We start from the raw sequence: 23,044 nt of genomic DNA on the forward strand, positions 1-23,044 counted from the left end.
CTTTGAAGTAAGCTCTTCATTATTACCTTCGGTGATTGAATTCACCTTTCTTGAGAAGGATCTTTCTACATGCCACTGGGCATGGTTGCTTTGCATATCATCTAAGATTCTTCTAGCAACTTCAACTTGCTTTCTCATGAATGTTCCTCCGGCTACAATATCAAGCATAGACTTTGACACTGGGTTAAATGCATTATAAAATAAATGGCAAATTAACCAGTCTTGCATTCCATGACTTGGACAGTTCATGATGGCTTCCTTCATCCTTTCCCATGCAAGCGCTAGTGGCTCGCGATCTTCTTGTCTAAAACCTGTAATATTAGATCGTAGATGCATAGTCTTTGTTGTAGGGAAAAAATTAGTCATAAATATATTAGTGCCTTCATCCCATGAAGTAATAGTGCATTTGGGCAAAGTTAGCAACCAGTCTTTTGCTTTTCCTCTTGATGAAAAAGGAAGCAAGCGTAATTTTACCGCATCGGGGTTGAAATCTTTAATGCGCATCATATTGCACATCTCAGTAAATGTATTCAAGTGCATACCTGAATCCTCAACGGCTGATCCTCCAAGTTGATTCTGCTGAACCAAGCTTAAAAGTTTAGATTTAATTTCATAGTTCTTCGCTGCAACAGCGGGCTGAGTTATAGGTGCACGAATAAAATCATCATTGTGGATAGCATGCATATTCCCCGCCAAGCTTCCTTTGTGCCATGGTTCCTATCTTTTTGGTTTCTTTTATTATGATGATAAAAGAAACAAGTATTCCCTCCGGTTCATATTAATTGACTCTAATATGGATGTATCTAGAACTAAAATGTGTCTAGATACATCCATATTGAAGTCAATTAATATGAATCGGAGGGAGTAACTAATTTTTTTGGGTTTTCAAATAGATGACGAAAAGGTAAACTAATAACAGTAAATAAAACTTAAAACGAAAATGAACAAATTAACAAGGTCCATAGTAACCTTAGCGGAATAACCTTATTTGATAACCCGAGATCCTTTACGTATGCACTTTACCTTGTGATAATCTTTATGCTTAAATTTATATATTTTTCTATCGCCTTCTTAGTTGTCTTACTTAACATAAGTTGTTGGTGTACGTAGGTGAACTCTAGTTTATAACTTTTATGCTTGATGAGTTAAGCATTAGTTTTATTATTTGTTGAAGCCCCTAATCGTAAACTACTTATGCACCCCAGTTCTTTCACTTATGACAAAACTAGAAGTTTAATTACTAATCGGACTTGTTTGACTCAATATATAATGACATAGAAATCTAAATAAAAAGTCAATATATTAAATGTAGATCAAGAATACATACCAAAATATCAAGATCCGTACGTAATACCAATCAATATCAATAGATTTATTATAAGATGCAATTTTATAATATACTCGTTTAATATTGTGGTTGTCGATATTTTTCTTATATATAATTTTACAAACATTGACTTTTTTTTTTGCTTAAGTTTACCGGCCACCTATTTGAAAACGGAGGGAGTAATCCGGTAACCAAAAACATTTGCCGTGTGTGCACAAAGATAAACTGCAGCTTCTGCTCTTTGCTTCTTGTGGATGATTCACTTTTTACCTGACATTTTGCATTCGCTTGCCAACTACATGTCGTTTTGTGCTACACACATCTCTATCAGGATTCGCGCGAGCTAAGAAGCAACGTACCCAGGCCAAATAATCTACTCCAGGGACTTGGCTGCCACCACTCGGAGTATGACAAAGCTAGCAAGACAAAAACTGTGGCGTGGAACTATAGCAAAAGCCAAAAACCGATCGCTCTTTGAGAGAGAAAAATGATGGATTAGAGGTAGTTTATGGAGCGCCGTACGTGGTGGGAACATGGAACCGGAGGGGAGCCGAGCAGCTGCACCTGACCGGAACTACGGCCAAGGCCATAGAAGGGCGGCGCGCGACGCGGTGGCCGACTAGCCGGCGACAGTAGAGCGCTGTCACAGCTTTCCACGTACGCTGACAGGTTCGGGGCGGGGGAACACGGGAACGAAATTTGATCCCTGCGTGTTTCGACTTTGGAGCGGGCGAAGCGGAAACCGATAACGTCGCTTACGTACGTCAAGTTTGACGGGACGGTTCCGACGTCGACACGCCACCGACCGACGAGATCATATCATCGATCGCGTCAGCCGCCGCCGGAATCGATGCCCGGTGGCCGGTGGTGGGGTGTCCGGTCGTACTCAGGGCCGCATTTCACGCGTGGATACACGCTCCCTCGCAGTGGTAAGTGACCGAATCGGAGATGCACAAGCACAACGCACGCGCATGTGCGCCACCGCGATATGGTAGTATAGGGATTACTTATTTCCAACGAAACTACCTAAAATGACGATTCATTCGATCTGGTTTTGTCTGTCTGACTGGTCGGAATAGGGCGCTCATCGACACCACCCATTCGGTTCGCACGGGAAAGGCTTGGGTAGTTGTCTATTGTCATTCAAATTTGGTTATATTTTACCATAAAGTGACAAATATGATTCATAAATATAAATTGTTCACAAACACACAACCATATAGTCTTACAAACAAGAAAATTTAAATCAAATATCAAATGGCTAGCCAGGTTGCTTTCCCACATGACACTACATATGCTCAATCAAATCGTCTTGAAGGTGGTCATGCGTGGCTCAATCTCGAAACGAATTTTGCATATGCAAAAAGTATTCCCATGATCCTGCCACACCTCGTGGCTCAACACAACTCATCCTCAAATTCCCAGTCACCGTCATAGATGGTGTCATCTTGCTCTTTCTGAATGATCATGTAATGCATGATGACACATGATGTCATTACCTCCCACATTTTCTCGACGCTCCATGTTCTAGCAGGGCGCCGAACAATTGCCTAGCATGCTTGCAGCACGCCAAATGCCCACTCTACATCCTTTCGAGCAGCCTCTTGCTCTTTCACGATCCTCTTGCATTTTTCATCTTCAGGGTTACGTATTGTCTTCAAAAGGGTGGCCCAGGAAGGGTAGATGCCATCAGGTACATAATAACTCTTGTAATAACAATAACCATTGATCTCATAGGCAACCTGAGGAGTATTGCCTACTGTAAGCCTAACAAACACTCGTGAGTGTTGGAGGGTGTTGGTATCATTGTTGGATCCTGCCATGCCAAAGAAGAAGTGTCAAATCCATAGATCTTGAGACTGAATTGTCTCTATTATGACCGTACACCCCTTCGCATGCCCTTTAAACTGCCCTTGCCAACCAAAGGGATAGTTCTTCCACTACTAATGCATGCAGCCTATGTTACCTAGCATTCTAGGAAAACCCCTCTTTTCGTTGATGGACAAGAGGCAGGCAATGTCTTTGGTGGTCGTTTCTCTCAGACTTCACCAAAAAACGCAGTAACAGCGGTGCAAAACTTGTTCATGGCCGCAATGCATGTGAACTCGCTCATGCGCAAGTACTCATCAACCAACTCACCTCGTACTCCATATGCAATATGCCGAATGGCCGCTGAACATCTTTGGTACGAGGAAAAGCTAATCTTACCGGTAGCATCGAGCTTGGCATCGAAGTAGTCATCATATGCCCTTACACCATGGAGAATATACCGAAAAAACTTTCTGGACATCCGATAGCGGCGACGTCTTCGCGGCGTACACCGGATTGGTAGGGTGGAAAATGTCTCACATAAGGCCTGCGTGTCCACTGACTCGATCTCAGTCTTTGTTGGCCTTCCGCTTCACCGACGACCCACCCTTGCGTTTCAGCATCAGATAATGGTCGTGCGCCATTCTTGCAGCGGTGAACAAGAGTTCGGTCTCACCGTCGGACTCCTCGTCCGACGATGATTTGATGATATTTTTGTAGAAATACTCAATTGCCTTACTCATTTGCACAAGAGAATGAAAATAGGTCAATCTAATATCTATGCCCACACCGCTGCAATTTGGACTCGATTCATACCTCGAATCCTTCCGAGCCACCGGACGAGCAGGTTGTGGGCGCACCGCCGAGCAACGCGCCCGAGCTTGCATTTGCAGAAGAGGTGTTGCCTTTCCCGGTGGCAGGATCGAGGCCTGTGCGCAGCCAACTCCAGCAGGGCGCGCAGTATACGTCCTTGTTGGAAATGGGGTACTCGCACTGACTTCCGGGAGCGGCAACAAGCGACCAGAACTTTTGTTGACGACGTACTAGACGTCCAGAAAACGTCGTTGGTGGGTTTATCGACGGTGTACTGGACGGAGCCCGAGGCGAAGGTGGGAACTGGCGATGGCAACGGCAGCAGACAGCGGCGACGCATGGGGGTGGCGACGGAGATGGAAATCAAGGGTTTGGGCAAGAGAAGACTCGGCTGTATATATTTCGTTCCACTGGTGGGAGGGTCCGGGTTGGCAAGAGGGAGGACGCGGGAGGGTGTGCACATCGTCCAACCTGACGTACCGGGGTGCTAAATTTGAGAATCGGATAGATCGATCTGCATGAGTCGATTAGTTTGGCTTGCGCGCCCTGCTGAAATATAAGAGCATCTCCACTCGTCTCCCCGAACAGGCCCCCGGCGTGCCATTTTTTCATCCGGACGGCGAAAAATGGCCCAGCCGCGCCCCCGGTTTCTCGTTTTTCGCCGGATTTGGGCTTTCATCCATCCGGCGAGCCCACGCCAACCCCAGCCTACCGGGGAGCGCTCGGGGACTCCGGATGAATGATACGTCTCAAACGTATCTATAATTTCTTATGTTCCATGCTACTTTTATGACAATACTCACATGTTTTATACATACTTTACATCATTATTATGTATTTTCCGGCACTAACCTATTAACAAGATGCCGAAGTGCCAGTTCCTGTTTTCTGCTGTTTTTGGTTTCAGAAATCCTACAAAGGAAATATTCTCGGAATTGGACGAAATCAACGCCCAGGGTCTTATTTTTCCACGAAGCTTCCAGAAGACCGAAGGAGATACGAAGTGGGGCCACGAGGGGCCGAGACCATAGGGCGGCGCGGCCTGGCCCTTGGCCACGCCGACCTATGGTGTGGGGCCCCTGTGCCCCCTCCTGACCTACCCTTCCGCCTACTTAATCGCGAAAACCCCTGTATCGAGAGCCACGATACGGAAAACCTTCCAGAGACGCCGCCGCCGCCAATCCCATCTCGGGGGATTCAGGAGATCGCCTCCGGCACCCTGCCGGAGAGGGGAATCATCACCGGAGGGCTCTACATCATCATGCCCGCCTCCGGATTGATGCGTGAGTAGTTCATCCTTGGACTATGGGTCCATAGCAGTAGCTAGTTGGTTGTCTTCTCCTCTTGTGCTATCATGTTTAGATCTTGTGAGCTGCCTAATGATACGCGTGAAGCACACGTCCGTTGGGAACCCCAAGAGGAAGGTGTGATGCGTACAGCAACAAGTTTTCCCTCAGAAAGAAACCAAGGTTATCGAACCAGTAGGAGCCAAGAAGCACGTGAAGGTTGTTGGTGGAGGAGTGTAGTGCGGCGCAACACCAGTGAAACCGGCGCCAACGTGGAACTTGCACAACACAATCAAGATACTTTGCCCCAACGTAACAGTGAGGTTGTCAATCTCACCGGCTTGCTGAAAACAAAGGATTAAACGTATCGAGTGGAAGATGATGTTTGTTTGCAAAGAACAGTAGAGAACAATGATTGCAGTAGATTGTATTCAGATGTAAAAGAATGGACCGGGGTCCACAGTTCACTAGTGGTGTCTCTCCAATAAGATAAATAACATGCTGGGTGAACAAATTACAGGTGGGCAATTGACAAATAAAGATTCAATACATATCAATGATGATTACTATGAGATTTAATCAGGGCATTACGACAAAGTACATAGACTGCTATCCAGCATGCATCTATGCCTAAATAATCCACCTTCAGGTTAGCATCCGCACCCCTTTCAGTATTAAGTTGTAAACAACAAACAATTGCATTAAGTATGGTGCGTAATGTAATCAACACAAATATCCTTAGACAAAGCATCGATGTTTTATCCCTAGTAGCAACAGCACATCCACAACCTTAGAACTTTCGTCACTCGTCCCAGATTCAATGGAGGCATGAACCCACTATCGAGCATAAATACCCCCTCTTGGAGTTACAAGTATCAACTTGGCCAGAGCCTCTACTAGCAACGGAGAGCATGCAAGAACATAAACAACACATATATGATAGATTGATAATCAACTTGACATAATATTCTATATTCATCGGATCCCGCCAAACACAACATGTAGCATTACAAATAGATGATCTTGATCATGTTAGGCAGCTCACAAGATCTAAACATGATAGCACAAGCGGAGAAGACAACCAACTAGCTACTGCTATGGACCCATAGTCCAAGGATGAACTACTCACGCATCAATCCGGAGGCGGGCATGATGATGTAGAGCCCTCCGGTGATGATTCCCCTCTCCGGCGAGGTGCCGGAGGCGATCTCCTGAATCCCCCGAGATGGGATTGGCGGCGGCGGCGTCTCAGTAAGGTTTTCCGTATCGTGGCTCTCGGTACAGGGGTTTTCGCGATCAAGGCTATAAGTAGGCGGAAGGGTAAGGTCAAGAGGCGGCGCGAGGGGCCCACACCATAGGGCGGCGCGGGCCCCTCCCTGGCCGCGCCGGCCTATGGGTACGGGCCCTCGTGGCCCCTCTTCGTAACCCCTCCGGTCTTCTGGAAGCTCCGCGGAAAAATAAGACCCTGGGCGTTGATTTCATCCAATTCCGAGAATATTTCCTTTGTAGGATTTCTGAAACCAAAAACAGCAACTGGCACTTTGGCATCTTGTTAATAGGTTAGTGCCGGAAAATGTATAATAATGATGTAAAGTATGTATAAAACATGCAAGTATTGTCATAAAAGTAGCATGGAACATAAGAAATTATAAATACGTTTGAGACGTATCACCTAACATGATCAAGATCATCTATTTGTAATGCTACATGTTGTGTTTGGTGGGATCCGATGAATATAGAATATTATGTCAAGTTGATTATTAATCTATCATATATGTGTTGTTTATGTTCTTGTATGCTCTCCGTTGCTAGTAGAGGCTCTGGCCAAGTTGATACTTGTAACTCCAAGAGGGGGTATTTATGCTCGATAGTGGGTTCATGCCTCCATTGAATCTGGGACAGTGACAGAAAGTTCTAAGGTTGTGGATGTGCTGTTGCTACTAGGGATAAAACATCAATGCTTTGTCTAAGGATATTTGTGTTGATTACATTACGCACCATGCTTAATGCAATTGTCTGTTTTTTACAACTTAATACTGGAAGAGGTGCGGATGCTAACCTGAAAGTGGATTATTTAGACATAGATGCATGCTGGATAGCGGTCTATGTACTTTGTCGTAATGCCCTGATTAAATCTCATAGTGATCATCATGATATGTATTGAATCTTTATTTCTCAATTGCCCACCTGTAATTTGTTCACCCAGCATGTTATTTATCTTATTGGAGAGACACCACTAGTGAACTGTGGACCCCGGTCCATTCTTTTACATCTGAATACAATCTACTGCAATCATTATTCCCTACTGTTCTTTGCAAACAAACATCATCTTCCAGACTATATGTTTAATCCTTTGTTTTCAGCAAGCCGGTGAGATTGACAACCTCACTGTTACGTTGGGGCAAAGTATCTTGATTGTGTTGTGCAGGTTCCACGTTGGCGCCGGTTTCACTGGTGTTGCGCCGCACTACACTCCTCCACCAACAACCTTCACGTGTTCCTTGACTCCTACTGGTTCGATAACCTTGGTTTCTTACTGAGGGAAAATTTGTTGTTGTACGCATCACACCTTCCTCTTGGGGTTCCCAACGGGCGTGTGCTTCACGCGTATCAAGCTCTTTTTCTGGCGCCGTTGCCGGGGAGATCAAGACCCGCTGCAAGGGGAGTCTTCCACATCCAATCTCTTTACTTTGTTTTTGTCTTCCTTTACTTTATTTTATTTACTGTCTTGTTTGCTTTATATCAAAAACACAAAAAATTAGTTGCTTTACTTTCTGTATTGTTTACTTGCTTTATATCAAAACACAAAAAAATTAGTTACTTGTCTTTACTTTATTCTGTTTGCTTAGTTTACTTTTATTACTACTAAAATGAGTAATCCTGAAGTTGAGGTTCGTTCTTTTAAGCAACAAGGTGGGGAAAGTTTTAAAGATGCTTGGTACAGAATTAGTAATGCTCATCATAGGTGCGTTAAGAAACACTCCACTATTATCCTTCTTAGGAACTTTTATGTTGGTATATCTAGCTGGAATAGGTATGTTCTTGATACTCTTTCGGGAGGTAATTTCCTAGGTACTCCTGCTTTAGAAGCTAGTTGCATCATCGAGAGTCTAGTAGGAACTCCACCTGTTAATGAAGTTAAAATTGAAATCTCTCTTGAGGATGTCATGAAAAAGTTGGAAGCCATAGAGAAAAAATTTCCAAGTGTTGAAACTAAATTGGGAATGCTATTTGATAATACTGATAAACTTGATAAATCCCTAGGAGGAATTAATGAAAGAATTGGTATCCTAGAAACTTGTGTTGTCCATGATAATCAAACCAATAGGATTAGTGAACTTGATAAAGCTATGGGAACCTTGGGTTCAACTTTTTCTTCTCTTAAGTTTAATGAGAAAGCTTATGTGGGTAAAGAGCAAAAATTCATGTATGTCTCTAAGGTGCCTAAACCAAAGAATTATTATAGGCCTAAAATTGATAAAACCCCTAGCACCACCATAGGAAATTTAGATAATGGAGCATCTAAGGTAACCTCTGCAACAAGTTGTGTTTGTAAGAAAAATTATGATGTTGATGCTTCTTCTCTTGATGTTACTTGATTTGCACTTTCTGCGCCTAGCTGAAAGGCGTTAAAGAAAAGCACTTCTTGGGAGATAACCCATGTTTTATTTTACTACTGTATTGTTGAGTCTTGGAAGTTGTTACTACTGTAGCAACCTCTCCATATCATGATTTTTGTGCCAAGTAAAGTCCCTATGGTAAAGTTGATGCTAGATTTGGATTGCTGCGCAGAAACAAAATTGCTGTCTGTCACAAATTTGCGTAGAACTCTCTGTAGAAAAATCAAAAAAATCTACCAATATACGTGCGTGATCCTCAGATATGTACGCAGCTTTTATTAGTTTTGAGTTTTTCCGTTTGAGCAAGTTAAGTGCCTATGGAAAATTCGTCTTTACGGACTGTTCTGTTTTGACAGATTCTGCCTTTTATTTCGCATTGCCTCTTTTGCTATATTGAATGGATTTCTTTGTTCCATTAACTTTCAATAGCTTTGTGCAATGTCCAGAAGTGTTAAGAATGATTATGTCACCTCTGAATGTACGAATTTTTGATTATGCACTAACCCTCTAATGAGTCTGCTTTAAGTTTGGTGTGTAGGAAGTTTTCAAGGGTCAAGAGAAGAGGATGATACAATATGATCAAGAAGAGTGAAAATTCTAAGCTTGGGGATGCCCCAGTGGTTCATCCCTGCATATTTTAAGAAGACTCTAGCATCTAAGCTTGGGGATGACCAAGGCATCCCCTTCTTCATCGACAACTTATCAGGTCACTTCTAGTGAAACTATATTTTTATTCCATCACATCTTATGTTCTTTACTTTGAGCGTCTGTTTGCTTTTATTTTTGTTTTGGTTTGAATAAAGTTGGATCCCGCCATCCTTATATTGGAGATATTACGCTCCGCTTTTTCATATGGAACACTTGTGTTCTTAGTTATGCTTTAATGTTCATGGCGAAGGCTGAAAATTGCTTCGTTGATTGCTATTTGGTTGGAATCGGAAAATGCTTCATATGGTTTGGAATAACTTGAAACTTGGCAATTGTTTTGAGCTCTCATTAGATCATGTTTAAGCTCTTGCATCATGTAGTTTAATCTATTAGTGGAGAACTACCGTAGAGCTTGTTAAAATTTGGTTTGCATGATTGGTCTCTCTGTTGGAGATATGCCCAAGAGGCAATAATAAAAGTGGTTATTATATATCTTTATGTTTATGATAAATGTTTATATACCATGCTATAATTGTATTAACCGAAACATTGATACATGTGTGTTATGTAAACAAACAAAGAGTCCCTAGTAAGCCTCTTAACTAGCTTGTTGATTAATAGATGATTAGTTTCATAATTATGAACATTGGATGTTATTAATAACAAGGTTATATCATTGTATGAATGATGTAATGGACACACCCAATTAAGCGTAGCATAAGATCACGTCATTAAGTTATTTGCTATAAGCTTTCAATACATAGTTACCTAGTCCTTATGACCATGAGATCATGTAAATCACTTATACCGGAAAGGTACTTTGATTACATCAAACGCCACTCGCGTAAATGGGTGGTTATAAAGGTGGGATTAAGTATCCGGAAAGTATGAGTTGAGGCATATGGATCAATAGTGGGATTTGTCCATCCCGATGACGGATAGATATACTCGGGCCCTCTCGGTGGAATGTCGTCTAATGTCTTGCAAGCATATGAATAAGTTCATAAGAGACCACATACCACGGTACGAGTAAAGAGTACTTGTCAGGAGACGAGGTTAAACAAGGTATAGTGTGATACCGATGATCAAACCTCGGACAAGTAAAATATCGCATGACAAAGGGAATTGGTATCGTATATGCATGGTTCATTCGATCACTAAAGTCATCGTTGAATATGTGGGAGCCATTATGGATCTCCAGATCCCGCTATTGGTTATTGGTCGGAGTGAGTACTCAACCATGTCCGCATAGTTCGCGAACCGTAGGGTGACACACTTAAAGTTGGATGTTGAAATGGTAGAACTTGAATATGGAATGGAGATTCGAATATTTGTTCGGAGTCCCGGATGAGATCCCGGACATCACGAGGAGTTCCAGAATGGTCCGGAGAATAAGATTCATATATAGGATGTCATTTTATGTGTATTAAAATGATTCGGAAGGTTCTATGGAAGGTTCTAGAAGGTTCTAGAAAAGTCCGGAAGAACACACCAAGGAAGGTGGAGTCCACATGGGACTCCACCTCCATGGCCGGCCAACCCTAGTGGGGTGGAGTCCCAAGTGGACTCCCCCATAAGGGGCCGGCCACCCCCCATATGGTAGGTGGAATTCCCACCTCTAGTGGGAATCCTAGCTTGGGAAGGTTTCCCACCATATGGAAGGTTTTGGGTTCGGGTCTTATTCGGAGACTTGTAGTCCAACACTTGGGGCTTCCACCTATATAAAGAGGGGCATAGGGGAGGGGGCCGGCCACACCAAAGCCACCACCTTGGCCGCCCCCTATAGTGGCCGGCCACCCCTCTCCCCAAACCCTAGCGCCCCGCTCCTCCACCATATCCCGCACGCTTAGCGAAGCTCCGCCGGATTTCTCCACCGCCACCGACACCACGCCGTCGTGCTGTCGGATTCAAGAGGAGCTACTACTTCCGCTGCCCGCTGGAACGGGGAGGTGGACGTCGTCTTCATCAACAACCGAACGTGTGACCGAGTACGGAGGTGCTGCCCGTTCGTGGCGCCGGAACCGATCGTGATCAAGATCTTCTACGCGCTTTTGCAAGCGGCAAGTGAACGTCTACCGCAGCAACAAGAGCCTCCTCTTGTAGGCTTTGGAATCTCTTCAAGGGTGAGTCTCGATAATCCCCTCGTTGCTACCGTCTTCTAGATTGCATCTTGGCTTGGATTGCGTGTTCGCCGTAGGAAAATTTTTGTTTTCTATGCTACGTTATCCTACACTCTCTAAGTCTAGATATTTTCTGGTAAAGTGTTTGAACAACAAGGAAGACAGTGTAGAGTCTTATAATGCTTGCAATATGTTCTTGTGTAAGTTTTGATGTACCTGTTCATACTTGTGTTTGCTTCGAACAACCTTGCTAGCCAAAGCCTTGTACTGAGAGGAAATGCTTCTCGTCGTGCATCCAAACACCTTGAGCCAAAACCCATGCCATTTGTGTCCACCATATCTACCTACTATGTGGTATTTTTCTCGCCATTCCAAAGTAAATTACTTGAGTGTTACTTTAAAATTTCATTCCTTTGTCTTTGCAATATATAGCTCATGGGAAAATAGCTTAAAAACTATTGTGGTGATGAATATGTAGTTATGTGTCTTATTTCTTATAAGTTGCTTGTTGAGCGGTAACCATGTTTATGGGGACGCCATCAACTTTTTACCTTTGTTGGATATCATGTGAGATGCTATGCATGTTCGTCTTGTCCAAGTAAGGGTGATGTCATGATCAAATGGTTTGAGTATGCATATGTTAGAGAAGAACATTGGGCCGCTAACCAAAGCCATGTATCATGGTGGAAGTTTTCGATTTGGACATACATCCTCAATCTCTTATGAGAATATTATTCGTTGTTGAATGCTTAAGCATTAAAGAGGAGTTCATTATCTGTTGTCTATGTTGTCCCGGTATGGATGTCTTAAGTTGAGATCTATTAAAAACGAGAAATCAAATGCAATTGATCTCCTTGGACCTTTGTACAGGCGGCATAGAGGTACCCCTTTGTGACACTTGGTTGGAACATATGTTATGCAATGATAATCCATGTAATCCAAGCTGATTAGGACAAGGTGTGGGCACTATTGGTATTCTATGCATGAGGCTTACAACTTGTAGGAAGTATTATGCATAGCACATATGAATTATTACTACCGTTGAAAAAATTGTTTCTATGTTTTCAAAATAAAAGCTCTAGCACAAAAACAGTAATCCATGCTTCCCTTTGCGAAGGGCATTCTTTTACTTTATGTTGAGTCAGTTTACCTACTTCTTTCTATCTTAGAAGCAAACACTTGTGTTAACTGTGTGCATTGATTCTTACATGTTTACTTATTGCACTTGTTATATTACTCTATGTTGACAAATATCCATGAGATATACATGTTACAAGTTGAAAGCAATTGCTGAAACTTAATCATCCTTTGTGTTGCTTCAATGCATTCTACTTTGAATTTATTGCTTTATGAGTTAGCTCTTATGCAAGTCTTGTTGATACTTGTCTTGAAACTACTATTCATGAAAAGTTTTGCTATATGATTCAATTGTTTAGTCATTATCTTTTGTTGGCAATCTTTTGCTTCGAATCACTCCATCCATCTCGTATGCTTTACAATAATGTTGATCAAGGTTATGTTGGTAGCATGTCACTTCGGAAATTATTTGTTGTTATCGTTTACCTACTCGAGGGCGAGTAGGAACTAAGCTTGGGGATGCTTGATACGTCTCAAACGTATCTATAATTTCTTATGTTCCATGCTACTTTTATGACAATACTCACAGGTTTTATACATACTTTACATCATTATTATGCATTTTCCGGCACTAACCTATTAACAAGATTCCGAAGTGCCAGTTGCTGTTTCTGCTGTTTTTGGTTTCAGAAATCCTACAAAGGAAATATTCTCGGAATTGGATGAAATCAACGCCCAGGGTCTTATTTTTCCACGAAGCTTCCAGAAGACCGAAGGAGATACGAAGTGGGGCCACGAGGGGCCGAGACCATAGGGCGGCGCGGCCTGGCCCTTGGCCGCGCCGGCCTATGGTGTGGGGCCCCTGTGCTCCCTCCTGACCTACCCTTCCGCCTACTTAAAGCCTTCGTCGCGAAAACCCCTGTACCGAGAGCCACAATACGGAAAACCTTCCAGAGACGCCGCCGCTGCCAATCCCATCTCGGGGGATTCAGGAGATCGCCTCCGGCACCCTGCCGGAGAGGGGAATCATCACCGGAGGGCTCTACATCATCGTGCCCGCCTCCGGATTGATGCGTGCGTAGTTCATCCTTGGACTATGGGTCCATAGCAGTAGCTAGTTGGTTGTCTTCTCCTCTTGTGCTATCATGTTTAGATCTTGTGAGCTGCCTAACATGATCAAGATCATCTATTTGTAATGCTACATGTTGTGTTTGGTGGGATCCGATGAATATATAATATTATGTCAAATGATTATCAATCTATCATATATGTGTTGTTTATGTTCTTGCATGCTCTCCGTTGCTAGTAGAGGCTCGGCCAAGTTGATAGTTGTAACTTCAAGAGGGGGTATTTATGCTCGATAGTGGGTTCATGCCTCCATTGAATCCGGGACAAAGTGACGTAAAGTTCTAAGGTTGTGGATGTCTCGTTGCTACTAGGGATAAAACATCAATGCTTTGTCTAAGGATATTTGTGTTGATTACATTACGCACCATAGTTAATGCAATTGTCTCGTTGTTTCCAACTTAATACCGGAAGGGGTGCGGATGCTAACTCCGAAGGTGGATTATTTAGGCATAGATGCATGCTAGATAGCGGTCTATGTACTTTGTCGTAATGCCCTGATTAAATCTCATAGTGATCATCATGATATGTATTGAATCTTTATTTGTCAATTGCCCACCTGTAATTTGTTCACCCAGCATGTTATTTATCTTATTGGAGAGACACCACTAGTGAACTGTGGACCCCGGTCCATTCTTTTACATCTGAATACAATCTACTGCAATCATTGTTCCACGTTCATGAGATTTGCTCCACGCTTGACATGCAACTTGTATTGCATAAGTGGCTTTGCGGGTGTCTGTCTCTCCTACTATAGTGAAGATTCAATTTACTCTTCTATTGACAACACTAGTATCACCGTTGTGGTTCATGTTCGTAGGTAGATTGGATCTTACTCGAAAACCCTAAACCACGTAAAATATGCAAACCAAATTAGAGAACGTCTAACTTGTTTTTGCAGGGTTTGGTGATGTGATATGGCCATAATGTGATGATGACTATGTATGAGATGATCATCATTGTATTGTGGCAACCGGCTGGAGCCTTATGGTTGTCTTTAAATTTCATGTTGAGTAGTATTTCAAAGTAGTTGTAATAGTTGCTACATGGAGGACGATCATGAAGACGGCGCCATTGACCTTGGTGCTTCGCCGACGATGATGGAGATCATGCCCGTTGATGATGGAGATCATGTCCGTGCTTTGGAGATGAAGATCAAAGGCGCAAAGACAAAAGGGCCATATCATATCACATATGAACCGCATGTGATGTTAATCCTTTTATGCATCTTATTTTGCTTAGATCGCGACGGTAGCATTATAAGATGATCCCTCTCACTAAAATTTCAAGATAATAAAGTGTTCATCCTTAGTAGCACCGTTGCCAAGACTTGTCGTTTCGAAGCATCTCGTGATGATCGGGTGTGATAGAATCAACAAGTGCATACAACGGGTGCAAGTCAGCTTTGCACAAGCGGATACTAAGGTGGCCTTGACGAGCCTAGCATGTACAGACATGGTCTCGGAACACGTGATACCGAAAGGTAGAGCATGAATCATATGATTGATATGATGAACACTTTGAATGTTCGCCATTGAAATTACATCTTGTCTCGTGATGATCGGGCATAGGTGTGATGGATTTGGTTCATGTGATCACTAAGACAATGCGAGGGATATTGTTTTGAGTGGGAGTTCACCTAGATTTTTAATTAAGTTGAATTAAAATTTGAACTCAATTTGTCATAAACTTAGTCTAAACTATTGCAAATATGTTGTAGATATGGCGTCCCCAATCAATTTTAACCAGTTCCTAGAGAAAGAAAAGCTTAAGAGCAACGGTAGCAACTTCACCGACTGGTTCCGTCATGTGAGGATCTTCCTCAATGGCGGAAATCTGCAATATGTGCTTGATGCACCGCTAGGTGACCCTCCTGCAGAAACTGAAACCGATGAAGTAAAGAATGTTTACGCGACTCAAAAAACTCGGTACTCTCAAGTTCAGTGTGCCATCTTATGCAGTCTGGAATCCGATCTTCAAAAACGTTTTGAGCACCATGATCCTCATGAGTTGATGAAAGAGTTGAAGACTATTTTTGAGACTCATGCGGCCGTGGAATGCTATGAAGCATCGAAACACTTTTTCACTGTATGATGGAAGAAGGCAGCTCCATTAGTGAGCACATGCTCGTCATGACCGGCATGCGAAGAAACTCGTTGACTTGGGAATAGTGATTCCTAACAGATCGGGGATTAATCGTGTCCTTCAATCACCGCCACCAAGTTACAAGAACTTTGTGATGAACTACAATATGCGGAACATGAACAAGGAGTTTCCGAACTCTTTGGCATGCTAAAAGCTCGCTGAGATTGAGATCAAGAAAGAGCACCAAGTGTTGATGGTCAACAAGACCACCAGCTTCAAGAAACAGGGCAAGTCTAAGGGAAAATTCAAGAAGGGTGGCAAGAAAGCTGCCACGCCTCCCGTGAAACCTAAGTCCGGCCCTAAGCCCGATGCCGAGTGCTATTACCGCAAGGAGAAGGGACACCGGAAGCGTAATTGCTCCAAGTATTTGGCGGATCTCGAAGAGCGGCCTTGTCAAGAAGAAGAAAGAAGGTATATCCGATATACATGTTATAGATGCCTATCTCACCGGTTCTCGTACTAGTACCTGGGTATTTGATACCGGTTCGGTTGCTCATATTTGTAACTCGAAACAGGAACTAAAGAATAAACGAAGACTACCGAAGGATGAAGTGACGATGCGCGTTGGAAATGGATCCAAAGTCGATGTGATCGCCGTCGGCACACTTCTTCTACATCTACCTTCGGGATTAGTTTTAAGCCTAAATAATTGTTATTTTGTACCCGCGTTAAGCATGAACATTATATCGGGATCTTGTTTAATGCAAGACGGTTATTCATTCAAGTCCGAGAATAATGGTTGTTCTATTTTTATGAATAATATCTTTTATGGTCGAGCACCCGAAAAGAATGGCTTATTTCTCGTTAGATCTCGATAGTAGTGATACACATATACATAACATTGATGCTAAGCGAATTAAATTGAATGATAATTCTACTTATATGTGGCAATCGTCGTCTTGGTCATATTGGAGTGAAACGCATGAAGAAACTCCATACCGATGGATTACTTGAATCACTTGACTTTGAGTCACTTGATAGATGCGAAGCATGTCTGATGGGAAAAATGACTAAGACTCCATTCTCGGGTATGATGGAGCGAGCTACTGACTTATTGGAAATCATACATACAGATGTGTGTGGACCAATGAGTGTAGCATCGCGCGGTGGTTATCGTTATGTTCTAACCTTCACAGATGATTTGAGTAGATATGGGTATATCTATTTAATGAAACATAAATCCGAAACTTTCGAGAAGTTTAAGGAATTCCAAAGTGAAGTAGAAAATCAACGTAACAAGAAGATTAAATTTCTACGATCCGATCGCGGAGGTGAATATCCGAGTTATGAGTTTGGCATGCATTTAAAGAAATGCGGAATACTTTCACAATTGACACCGCCGGAACACCACAACGAAACGGTGTGTCCGAACGTCGTAATCGAACTCTCTTAGATATGGTTCGTTCTATGATGTCTCTTATCGATTTACCTTTATCATTTTGGAGTTATGCATTAGAGACAACCGCATTCACTTTAAATAGAGCACCATCAAAATCCGTTGAAACGACACCGTATGAATTATGGTTTAATAAGAAACCTAAGTCCGTCGTTCCTAAAAGTTTGGGGTTGCGAACCCTATGTAAAAAAGTTACAACCGGACAAGCTAGAACCCAAAGCGGAGAAATGCGTCTTCATAGGATACCCTAAGGAAACTATAGGGTACACTTTCTATCACAGATCCGAAGGCAAGATTTTTGTTGCTAAGAACGGAACCTTTCTTGAGAAAGAATTTCTCACTAAAGAAGTGACCGGAAGAAAAGTAGAACTCGATGAGATTGAAGAATCTCTACTCGTTGATCGTAGTAGCGCAGCATCGGAAAATGTTCCCGTACCACCTACACCGGCAACAGAGGAAGCTAATGATAATGATCATGAAACTTCAAATGAGACAGCCATCGAACCTCGCAGATCGACAAGGGATCGTGCCACTCCGCATTGGTATGATCCTTGTCTAAATGTCATGATTGTGGATAACAATGATGAAGACCCCGCGACGTATGAAGAAGCGATGATGAGCCCGTATTCCAACAAATGGCAAGAAGCCATGAAATCCGAAATGGGATCCATGTATGATAACAAAGTATGGACTTTGGTAGACTTACCCGATAGCCGCAAGGTCGTCGAGAATAAATGGATCTTCAAGAGAAAAACAGATGCCGATGGTAATATTACTCGTCTATAAAGCTCGACTTGTCGCAAAGGGTTTCCGACAAATTCAAGGTGTTGACTACGATGAGACTTTCTCACCTGTAGCGAAGCTAAAATCTGTGAGGATTTTGTTAGCAATAGCTGCATTTTTCGATTATGAGATTTGCGTATGGATGTCAAAACGGCGTTCCTTAATGGTGACATTGAGGAAGAGTTGTATATGGTACAACCCAAAGGTTTTGTCGATCCTAAAAATGCCGACAAAGTATGCAAACTTCAGCGTTCAATCTATGGACCGAAGCAAGCATCGAGAAGTTGGAACCGACGTTTTGATAAGGTGATCAAAGACTTCGGGTTTATACAAGTGTCATGGAGAGGCCCGTATTTACAAGAAAGTGAGTGGGAGCTCGTAGCATTCCTAATATTATATGTAGATGACATATTATTGATTGGGAATGATATAGAACTATTAAGCAAGTGTAAAGGGTTATTTGAATAATAGTTTTTCAATGAAAGACCTTGGTGAAGCATCATACATATTAGGCATCAAGATTTATAGAGATAGATCAAGATGTCTAATAGGGCTATCACAGTAGTACATACTCGGACAAGATTCTAAAGAAGTTTAGAATGGACGAAAGTAAGAAAGGATTCTTACCTATGTTACTGTGCAAAGTCTTGAGTAAGACTCAAGGACCGGCTACGGCAGAAGAAAGAGAAAGGATGAGTCAAATCCCCTATGCCTCGGCAGTAGGCTCTATCATGTATGCCATGCTATGTACAAGACCGGATATAGCACATGCTGTTAGTTTGACTAGCAGATATCAAAGTGATCCAGGAATGGAACACTGGACAGCGGTCAAGAATATCCTGAAGTACTTGAAAAGAACTAAGGATATGTTTCTTTGTTATGGAGGTGACCAAGAGCTCGTTGTAACAAGTTACACCGATGCAAGTTGGAACACCGATCCCGATGACTCTAAGTCACAATCCGGGTACGTGTTTATATTGAATGGTGCTGCAGCAAGCCGGGCAAGCTCGAAGCGAGTGCACGGTGGCGAAATCCTCAACAGAATCGGAGTACATAGCGGCTTCGCAGGCTTCATCGAAGCGGTATGGATGAAGAGGTTCATTGTAGAGCTCGGTGTGGTTCCTAGTGCATTGGACCCACTAGTCATCTACCGTGACAACATGGGTGCCATCGCCAATGCACAAGAACCAAGGTCACACAAGAGGCTGAAGCATATCAAGCTGCGTTACCACTCGATTCGCGAGTACATCGAAGATGGAGAAGTAAAGATTTGCAAAGTACACACCGATCCGAATGTAGCGCATCCGTTGACTAAAGCTCTCCCTAGGGCAAAGCATGACCAACACCGAATGCCATGGGTGTTAGGTACCTTACAATGTAATCTAGATTATTGACTCTAGTGCAAGTGGGAGATCGTTGGAGATATGCCCAAGAGGCAATAATAAAAGTGGTTATTATATATCTTTATGTTTATGATAAATGTTTATATACCATGCTATAATTGTATTAACCGAAACATTGATACATGTGTGTTATGTAAACAAACAAAGAGTCCCTAGTAAGCCTCTTAACTAGCTTGTTGATTAATAGATGATTAGTTTCATAATCATGAACATTGGATGTTATTAATAACAAGGTTATATCATTGTATGAATGATGTAATGGACACACCCAATTAAGCGTAGCATAAGATCACGTCATTAAGTTATTTGCTATAAGCTTTCAATACATAGTTACCTAGTCCTTATGACCATGAGATCATGTAAATCACTTATACCGGAAAGGTACTTTGATTACATCAAACGCCACCGCGTAAATGGGTGGTTATAAAGGTGGGATTAAGTATCCGGAAAGTATGAGTTGAGGCATATGGATCAATAGTGGGATTTGTCCATCCCGATGACGGATAGATATACTCGGGCCCTCTCGGTGGAATGTCGTCTAATGTCTTGCAAGCATATGAATAAGTTCATAAGAGACCACATACCACGGTACGAGTAAAGAGTACTTGTCAGGAGACGAGGTTAAACAAGGTATAGTGTGATACCGATGATCAAACCTCGGACAAGTAAAATATCGCGTGACAAAGGGAATTGGTATCGTATATGCATGGTTCATTCGATCACTAAAGTCATCGTTGAATATGTGGGAGCCATTATGGATCTCCAGATCCCGCTATTGGTTATTGGTCGGAGTGAGTACTCAACCATGTCCGCATAGTTCGCGAACCGTAGGGTGACACACTTAAAGTTGGATGTTGAAATGGTAGAACTTGAATATGGAATGGAGATTCGAATATTTGTTCGGAGTCCCGGATGAGATCCCGGACATCACGAGGAGTTCCAGAATGGTCCGGAGAATAAGATTCATATATAGGATGTCATTTTATGTGTATTAAAATGATTCGGAAGGTTCTATGGAAGGTTCTAGAAGGTTCTAGAAAAGTCCGGAAGAACACACCAAGGAAGGTGGAGTCCACATGGGACTCCACCTCCATGGCCGGCCAACCCTAGTGGGGTGGAGTCCCAAGTGGACTCCCCCATAAGGGGCCGGCCACCCCCCATATGGTAGGTGGAATTCCCACCTCTAGTGGGAATCCTAGCTTGGGAAGGTTTCCCACCATATGGAAGGTTTTGGGTTCGGGTCTTATTCGGAGACTTGTAGTCCAACACTTGGGGCTTCCACCTATATAAAGAGGGGCATAGGGGAGGGGGCCGGCCACACCAAAGCCACCACCTTGGCCGCCCCCTATAGTGGCCGGCCACCCCCTCTCCCCAAACCCTAGCGCCCCGCTCCTCCACCATATCCCGCACGCTTAGCGAAGCTCCGCCGGATTTCTCCACCGCCACCGACACCACGCCGTCGTGCCGTCGGATTCAAGAGGAGCTACTACTTCCGCTGCCCGCCGGAACGGGGAGGTGGACGTCGTCTTCATCAACAACCGAACGTGTGACCGAGTACGGAGGTGCTGCCCGTTCGTGGCGCCGGAACCGATCGTGATCAAGATCTTCTACGCGCTTTTGCAAGCGGCAAGTGAACGTCTACCGCAGCAACAAGAGCCTCCTCTTGTAGGCTTTGGAATCTCTTCAAGGGTGAGTCTCGATAATCCCCTCGTTGCTACCGTCTTCTAGATTGCATCTTGGCTTGGATTGCGTGTTCGCCGTAGGAAAATTTTTGTTTTCTATGCTACGTTATCCTACACTCTCTAAGTCTAGATATTTTCTGGTAAAGTGTTTGAACAACAAGGAAGACAGTGTAGAGTCTTATAATGCTTGCAATATGTTCTTGTGTAAGTTTTGATGTACCTGTTCATACTTGTGTTTGCTTCGAACAACCTTGCTAGCCAAAGCCTTGTACTGAGAGGAAATGCTTCTCGTCGTGCATCCAAACACCTTGAGCCAAAACCCATGCCATTTGTGTCCACCATATCTACCTACTATGTGGTATTTTTCTGCCATTCCAAAGTAAATTACTTGAGTGTTACTTTAAAATTTCATTCCTTTGTCTTTGCAATATATAGCTCATGGGAAAATAGCTTAAAAACTATTGTGGTGATGAATATGTAGTTATGTGTCTTATTTCTTATAAGTTGCTTGTTGAGCGGTAACCATGTTTATGGGGACGCCATCAACTTTTTACCTTTGTTGGATATCATGTGAGATGCTATGCATGTTCGTCTTGTCTGAAGTAAGGGTGATGTCATGATCAAATGGTTTGAGTATGCATATGTTAGAGAAGAACATTGGGCCGCTAACCAAAGCCATGTATCATGGTGGAAGTTTTCAGTTTGGACATACATCCTCAATCTCTTATGAGAATATTATCTGTTGTTGAATGCTTAAGCATTAAAGAGGAGTTCATTATCTGTTGTCTATGTTGTCCCGGTATGGATGTCTTAAGTTGAGATCTATTAAAAACGAGAAATCAAATGCAATTGATCTCCTTGGACCTTTGTACAAAGTGGCATAGAGGTACCCCTTTGTGACACTTGGTTGGAACATATGTTATGCAATGATAATCCATGTAATCCAAGCTGATTAGGACAAGGTGTGGGCACTATTGGTATTCTATGCATGAGGCTTACAACTTGTAGGAAGTATTATGCATAGCACATATGAATTATTACTACCGTTGAAAAAATTGTTTCTATGTTTTCAAAATAAAAGCTCTAGCACAAAAACAGTAATCCATGCTTCCCTTTGCGAAGGGCATTCTTTTACTTTATGTTGAGTCAGTTTACCTACTTCTTTCTATCTTAGAAGCAAACACTTGTGTTAACTCGTGTGCATTGATTCTTACATGTTTACTTATTGCACTTGTTATATTACTCTATGTTGACAAATATCCATGAGATATACATGTTACAAGTTGAAAGCAATTGCTGAAACTTAATCATCCTTTGTGTTGCTTCAATGCATTCTACTTTGAATTTATTGCTTTATGAGTTAGCTCTTATGCAAGTCTTGTTGATACTTGTCTTGAAACTACTATTCATGAAAAGTTTTGCTATATGATTCAATTGTTTAGTCATTATCTTTTGTTGGCAATCTTTTGCTTCGAATCACTCCATCCATCTCGTATGCTTTACAATAATGTTGATCAAGGTTATGTTGGTAGCATGTCACTTCAGAAATTATTTGTTGTTATCGTTTACCTACTCGAGGGCGAGTAGGAACTAAGCTTGGGGATGCTTGATACGTCTCAAACGTATCTATAATTTCTTATGTTCCATGCTACTTTTATGACAATACTCACAGGTTTTATACATACTTTACATCATTATTATGCATTTTCCGGCACTAACCTATTAACAAGATTCCGAAGTGCCGATTCTGTCGTTTCTGCTGTTTTTGGTTTCAGAAATCCTACAAAGGAAATATTCTCGGAATTGGATG

Source organism: Lolium rigidum, chromosome 1, assembly GCF_022539505.1.
Source record: "Lolium rigidum isolate FL_2022 chromosome 1, APGP_CSIRO_Lrig_0.1, whole genome shotgun sequence".
Classification (NCBI taxonomy): domain Eukaryota; kingdom Viridiplantae; phylum Streptophyta; class Magnoliopsida; order Poales; family Poaceae; genus Lolium; species Lolium rigidum.